Raw genomic sequence first — 7,585 nt, 5'->3', positions numbered from 1 at the left:
AGAACATCAAAAACCTAGTTTAGGGAGAAAATATTTAACAAGATACATAGGATCCCACAATTCAATGAAAATGAATACACATCAAGAAACCTGTGGGACACAGCAAAAGCATTCCTGAGGGGGCAAATTTATTCCCCTCAGTGTCCACATGAAGAAAATAGAGATGGACTAAGTAAATAATCCCATGTTGTAAACTTCTAGAAAAACATGAAAAAAGTGGAACCTAAAGTTACTAGACGGAACCAGATTACCAAATTAAGAGCTGAAATTAACGAGATAGAGATTAAGAAAATTATAAATAAAATTAATAAAACAAAAAGCTGTTTTTTTTGAAAAAAATACATAAAATTGATGGACCTTTGGCAAGATTAATTAAGAGAGGAAACCCAAATTAACAAGATCAGGGATGCCACGGGAAAAATCACAACAAATACCCAAGACATCCAAGCAATTCTAAAGAACTATATCCAGAATCCATACTCTCTAAAGAAAGAAAACCTATCAGAAATGGATGCATTTTTATGTGATAGATAGATAGATAGATAGATAGATAGATAGATAGATAGATAGATAGGTAGGTAGATAGATAGATAGATAGATATAGATATAGATGGAATTCTATGTCTCCATCAGAAAGAATGACATCACCCCATTTGTTAGGAAATACAAAGACTTGGAAAAACTTATATTAATTGAATTAAGCCAGGCCAAAGAAACATAGGTCCTATAGTTTCCCTTATTTGCAATAACTAGTATATGTCTGGGACAAGCAGAAAAGGTCAAAAGCTATGTACATATGACCAGATAAGATGATTTAAGCGAGGGGTCAGGGGGGTGGGGGGAGGATGGGAAGGGATGGGAAGGGGAAACAAAGGAGGAGGCTACAATGCTTGATAAGAAATGTACTCATTATCTTGCCCATGTAATTGTAACCCATCTGTACAGTATTTTCACAATAAAAAATTTTAAAAAAAGAAATGGATGCATTTTTAGAGAAATACAAGTTACCCAAACTGAGCAAAGAACCAATCACTTAAAAAAGCCAATATCTTACAATGAGATAAAGGAAGCAATCAGAAGTTTTCCAACAAGGAAAAGCCCAGGACAAGATGCATTCACTACGGAATTCTGTAAGACTTTTAAAGAGGAACTAAAACCCATACTCCTCAGCCTCTTCCATGAAATAGAAAAAGAGGGAGCTATCCAAAACTCATTCTACGATGCCAATATCACACTCATCCCCAACCCAAGCAAAGACCCAACAACAACAGAAACAACAAAAAACTACAGACCAATCTTCTTGATGAACACAGACACAAAGATCATTAACAAAATTCTATCCAACAGAATCCAGAAAAATATAAAAAAACATACATCATGGCCAAGTAGGCTTCATCTCAGAGATGCATGGATGGTTTAACCTACATAATTTAATAAATGTAATCCATTATACCAACAGACCCAAGGTCAACAGCCACATGATTATCTCCATTGATGCAGAAAAAAAGCTTTTGATAAGAGACAATATTCATGTTAAAAGCTCTGGGAAAAATAGGAATAGAAGGAACATTCCTTAAAACAATAAAAGCCATATATGACAGACCAACAGCCAATATTATACTTAATGGGAAAAACAACCAATTCTCCTAAAATCAGGAACAAGGCAAGGATTCCCACTTTCTCCACTCTTCTTCAATATACTTCTGGAAACCTTAACCAGAGCAATAAGGCAAGAAAAAGACATTAAAGGGATCCGCATAGGGAAGGAAGAAGTTAAATTATCTCTTTGGGCAGATGACAGGATACTATACCTCCATGATCCCAAAAACTTCACACTCAAGCTCTTACAACTTATAAACTAATTCAGCAAAGTAGCAGGATACAAAATCAACCCACAAAAATCAGTTGCCTTTCTGTACACAAACAATGTAGAAGCAGGAAGGGAAATCAAGGAAACAGCCTCATTCACAATACCCCCCCCCAAATAAAATATTTAGGAATTAGTCTAACCAAAGATGCAAAAGAGCTATTTAATGAAAACTGTAAAAACTTAAAGAAAGAAATTATAGAGGACACCAGAAAGTGGAAAGACCTTCCATGTTCTTGGACAGGCAGACTTAATGTAGTGAAAAATGCCAAAATTAATATACAAATTTAATGCAATTCCTATTAAAATCCCAATGATGTACATTGCTGAAATACAGAAAACAGTCCAAAAATTCATATGGGACATCAAAAGAACTAGTATAGCCAAAATAATTCTAGGCAAAAAAGACAACATGCGAGGGATCTCGATGCCAGACTTCAAACTGTACTATAGAGCCATAATGACAAAGACAGCATGGTACTTTCACAAAAACAGACCCCCGAGGGGCTGGGAAGGTGGCTCAGTGGTAGAGCACTTGCCTTGCATGCCTGAGTGTTGGGTCTTCGTCCGTCCCACAAAAGACGGACGGGGTCCGAGGAAAGGTAAGTGCGGCGCTCGCCCGTTCCCTAGCCTCCCTCAGCCCAGGAGACAATCAGACACAGCGGGGAGCCAAATCCAGCAGGTAGAAAAACTCGTTTATTAACAGAGAGCAGCCCCTTTTAAAGACAACAAGGGTGGGTGGCATGGTAAGGGAGGAAGAGGAACCAATCACTGTCAAGGTCACACCCTATCATTCACCTGAGCCTTCACGGGCTGGTTAGGCACTGATCAGAAGATCAATTGGGTTCTGCCCACTCAACCCCCTCCCAGAGCCATCTTGGCTGGCCATGTGCTCTACAGTAAATTAGGCACTGCCCACTCAGCCCCCTCCCAGCGCCATATTTGCTGCCCATGTGCTCCACACTTGAGGCCCTGGGTTCGATTCCTCAGCACCACATAAGCAAAAAGAAAAAAGCCAGAAGCGGCGTTATGGCTCAAGTGGTAGAGCGCTAGCCTTGAGCTGGAGAGCTGAGGGACAGCACCCAGGCCCAGAGTTCAGGCCCCACGACTGGACCCCCCCCAAAAAAAACCAGACCCCCGAAGACCAAGGGAATAGAATAGAAGATCCAGAAATAAAACTACATGCCTATAGTCAGCTAATATTTGACAAAGGAGCCAAAGACATACAGTGGAAGAAGCACAGCCTCTTCAACTACTGGTGCTGGTGCTGGGAAAACTGGGCGGCCACATGCAAAAAAATAAAAGTGGACTCCAGCCTGTCACCATGCACTAACATCAACTCAAAATGGATTAACATCAATCCTTAATCCCTGAAACTACTGCAGGACAGAGTAGGAGAGACACTTGAACTTATAGGCACAGGCAGGAACTTCCTGAACAGAGTTCCAGGGTCACAACAAATTGAGAAAGACTCAACAAATGGGACTACCTTAAAATAAAAAAGCTTCTGCACAGCTAAAGCTATAGCAACCGAACTAGAAACAAAACCAACTAACGGGAAAAAATATTTAGCAGCAATATATCAGACAAGGAGATAATATCCAGTATGTACAGGGAACTCAAGAAACTAATCCCTCCCAAACCCAACAAATCAATTACTAAATGTACAAGGGAAGTAAAGAGAGACTTCTCAGAAATAGAGATAAAAAATGGCAAAGAAACACATGAGGAAATGTTCACCATCCCTGGTTATAAAGGAAATGCAAATAAAGACAACCTTGAGATACCACCTTACCCCAGTCAGAATGGCCCACATCCTAAAGTCAGCCAACGACAAATGCTGGAGGGGATGCAGAGAAGGAGGAACCCTATTGCACTGCTGGTGGGAATGTACACTTATACAAACCACTTTGGAAAGCAGTTTGGAGGGTCTCAGAAAGCTAAATATTGACCTCTCCTATGAGCCAGCCATACTACTCCTAGGCATCTATCCTGAACAACAGGAACCATGATACAAGGACACGTGCACCTCCATGTTTATTGCAGCACTGTTCACAATAGCCAGGATATGGAAACAACCCAGATGCTCTCACTACAGATGAATGGATCAAAAAATTGTATTTATATACAATGGAATATTATGCTGCCATTAGAAAGAACAAAATAATGGCATTCACAGGGAAATGGATAGAACTAGAAGAAATCATGTTGAGTGAGGTAAACCAAGAAGAAAGAGACAAATGGCACATGGTCTCCCTGATAAGGGGATGTTAAATCCAGAACATAAGGTAATACAACAAAGTAAACAAGACGAGAAACAAAAGACTTCCACTCATCTAGTCCAATCATTACTAAATGACCCCATGCCGCTGACCACATATGGTATATATGTGAACATCAGAGGGAAACTAGGAGGAGGACACAGAACTAGAGGGAAACGGGAAAACATACAACAGTGAGACCCATCAGCTGCACTGGACATTGATCAAAACAAACCAAGCAACTTAAAGGCAGCGTTGGGAGGGAGGAAATGAGTGGGAAAGAGAGAACAGCTGACACTCTGCAAGAAGAAAGTAATGTAAATATCACTCAATATGGAAGAAATAACTGTATAGTCAAAGCCCATAGAACTCATAAACTTTATGGACCATGATAGGCAATTTGCCCCATGAGTGTTAGAATGTGTTTGTAACTTTAACTAAGCATCACTATCCCCAAATACTTTGAAATTTGTGAAATTATGCAATCAATCACAATAAAAATTTTGGAAAAAAGTACATAAGAAATATGAACACTGACATAAAATACATCATAATTAGGAGAAAGAAGACTTGCATAAATGGAAAATGACTTGCCAGGTGTCATGGACCATCTCACTACCTCTAGCTTCTAAAGTGGCATATTCTAAAGATGGAGGTTCAAAGCAGCACCTGCAGACAAATCTTAAAGACCCTTATTCAATGAATCAGTAAAAGTCAGGAACTAGAGGTGTAGCTAAAGTTCTATGTACAAGCGTTGAACAAAAAAATAAGCAAGAGAGCAAGGTCCTGAGTTCAAACTCCATTGGTGGCATGAAAGATAAATATATCAAAGAAACAAAATTTTGACAATGGCAATTTTAAACTAAGGAAAAACATATAAAGGAAAAAGGAAAAGTACATGTCAATACTGTCCTTGAACAGTTTTTTCTCATGTTCATAGCTCCAATTTTGGATATTTGTTGTTGTTGTTTTTTTTCTTTTGGAAATAATTTTTGGAAAGGTTTTTCTTCCTCAGGTTGGTTTTGAATTACCGTCCTCAGATCTCTTCTTTCTGAGTAGCAAAGATCACAGATGTGAGTCATCCTCCCCTACTTAACTTCCTCTTGTTTTTGCAGTATCCAATTAGTTTGTTTAGGATTTCTTATAGTCCCGTACACATTTTAGAATGAATTTTGCAATTAATTTAAACCTAGGTCACAATCTTGTAAGGGGGCATTTTGAATGCAAAGGCAATTTGAAAAGTACTGCTCTTTTAGAATTTTTTTTTTTTGGTCCAGTCTTGGGGCCTGAATTCTGGGCCTGGGCGCTGTCCCTCAGCTCTTCAGCTAAAGGCTAGTGCGCTACCACTTGAGCCATAGCGCCACTTCCGGCTTTTTCTTTTTGCTTTTGTGGTGCTGAGGAATCGAACCCAGGGCCACAGGCATGCAACCCAAGCGCTCTACCACTGAGCCAACTTCCCAGCCCTCTTTTAGAAATATTAAGTCCTAGCTGGGCACTGGTGACTCAAAATTGTTATCCTAGCTTCTAGGAGGCTGAGATCTGAGGATCATAGTTCAAAGCCAGCCTGAGCAAGAAAGTCTGTGATATTCTTACTCTAATTAACCACCCCCTTAACCAGATGTATAGCTGTTGCTTAAAGAAGTAGAGTGCTAGTCTTGAGCAAAAAAGTTCTGGGACGTTGCCCAGGCCATGACTAAAGCTCCACAACTGATAAAAAGTAAAATAAAGTACAATATTGAGTCCTTTAGTCATAAGACAGGGTTATTTTTTTTCCATTTCAGTGGATCTACTTGACTATAAAGGCCTTTTTCCATTTCCAAATCACTCATCTTTTTATTGTTGATGTTCTGTGGTGGTCTTGGTGCTTGAATTCAGGATAGGAGCTATCCTTGAGCTTCATTTAACATGAAGCTAGTACTGTACCACTTGAGATACAGGTCACTTCCAGGATTTTTGGTGATTAATTAGATCTAGGATGTGGTGCAGGAGGAAGGGGAGTAGAAGGAATGGATTGGGGGTGTCCCTCCTTACCCTGGTGCTTTAGTCATATGAGATGGAAAGTTTGCTGAAAATGGGCAGGTCTCCTGAATTGTCCAAGATGGGGGAATCTGACCCAGCATGGCTCCTGCTGCACTGCACAGGTAGCCTTGACCCAAGAGAGAATCCTGAGGGGTGGCATGAGAATCAAACATGTGAGAGAACTCAGACATGGATCAGAATAGGAAGGTGGTGGGGTAGACACGAAAGGCAGCCCCATGAAAGAGGTAAAGAACAAATACCTGGCTCTAGAAGGTGAAGGGGTTATTGGTGCCATCAGGAAGGTTGGATGAGCCCAGGAGGTCATCGGCAATCAGGATGGGTGTTGGGATGATGGACGTGGGGCTATCTAGCAATCCAGTGGTGGCAGCAGTCTCATTGGCACTGGAAAATCCAGCAAAGCTAAAGCTATCCTGGAGATAGGGAAGGTCTGCAGAAAGGTCCTGGCCAGGGCTCTGCGTTCCTTGGTTTTGTGGATGAAGTGGCAGCAGAGCTCATAGAGGCAAAGGTTGGTGACATGGAAGGTGCAACCCAGCTAGATCTTGCACATGGGATGGCAGGCTAGACTGTGGAGCTTGTGGATGCTGTGCATGAAGTGACACTTGTCTCTATAGGTGTTTTCTTCAAATTGGAGGAACAGCTAGGTCTTATAGCGCCTGGAGTTGACCTGCCTCTTTTGGTCTGCTTCTGATTGGGCAGCAGCTGCTCAGCACCTGTGAGAAAGAGCAGTCTCTGAAGCTGCTGTCCCTAGAGTACAAGACTGGGACTGGCTCACCCTTCAGGTTGCTGATGACCTAGCTCTGGTGGAACTTGGTGCTGGGCAGGGTGTTGGCCAAGTGCCTCCAAGGGAAACACCTCAGCAGCAGGAGAGACCACTGCCTTCCTGTCCAGCAAGCAGCCCCTTCTCTGGGAGCTCTGTCATTGAGCATCTTGTCAACCAAACCTTGCATAAAGCTTCTCTCAAGTTGAAAATGGTGGCAGATACGAGTGGGGTAGTCATTGTGGACACTGACAGAGGCCCAAAGGTGCAGATTTGGTGTCATGAAGGTCCTGATGTGGGGAAGGTGCTTACTCTCCCACTTAGGTCAGGAGTTCCACATGTCTAATCCCAGGGCCCCTCACCTTTCTCACTCTGCCCTCATAGAACTTTAAGTGGAATTTTTTGTTTTCTTTTTAGATTATAAAATGTCAGTGCATCAAATACAAGGGATTGCTGCATATTAACTGGGTTGCATGTAGTCAGGTTTTTTGTTTGCTTTTTGTCAGTCGTGGGGCTTGAACTCTGGACTTGGGCACTATCCCATGCTCTTCAGCTCAAGGCGAACATTCTACTGCTTGAGCCACAGCACCACTTCCGGTTTTCTAGTGGTTAATTTGAGATAAGAGTCTCACTGACTTTTCTGCCGGGCTGGCTTTGAAC

The 7,585-nt window shown here is 41.5% G+C and overlaps 1 pseudogene; it reads right to left on the bottom strand.

Moving 5' to 3' along the window:
- Positions 1 to 6,168: 6,168 nt before the first annotated feature.
- Positions 6,169 to 7,165, bottom strand: LOC122099565 (annotated as a pseudogene).
- Positions 7,166 to 7,585: the final 420 nt, after the last annotated feature.

Source organism: Dipodomys spectabilis, unplaced genomic scaffold (genome assembly GCF_019054845.1).
Source record: "Dipodomys spectabilis isolate Male_0828 unplaced genomic scaffold, ASM1905484v1 ptg000520l, whole genome shotgun sequence".
Classification (NCBI taxonomy): Eukaryota; Metazoa; Chordata; class Mammalia; order Rodentia; family Heteromyidae; genus Dipodomys; species Dipodomys spectabilis.
This window is presented reverse-complemented; position numbering and strand designations above follow the sequence as displayed.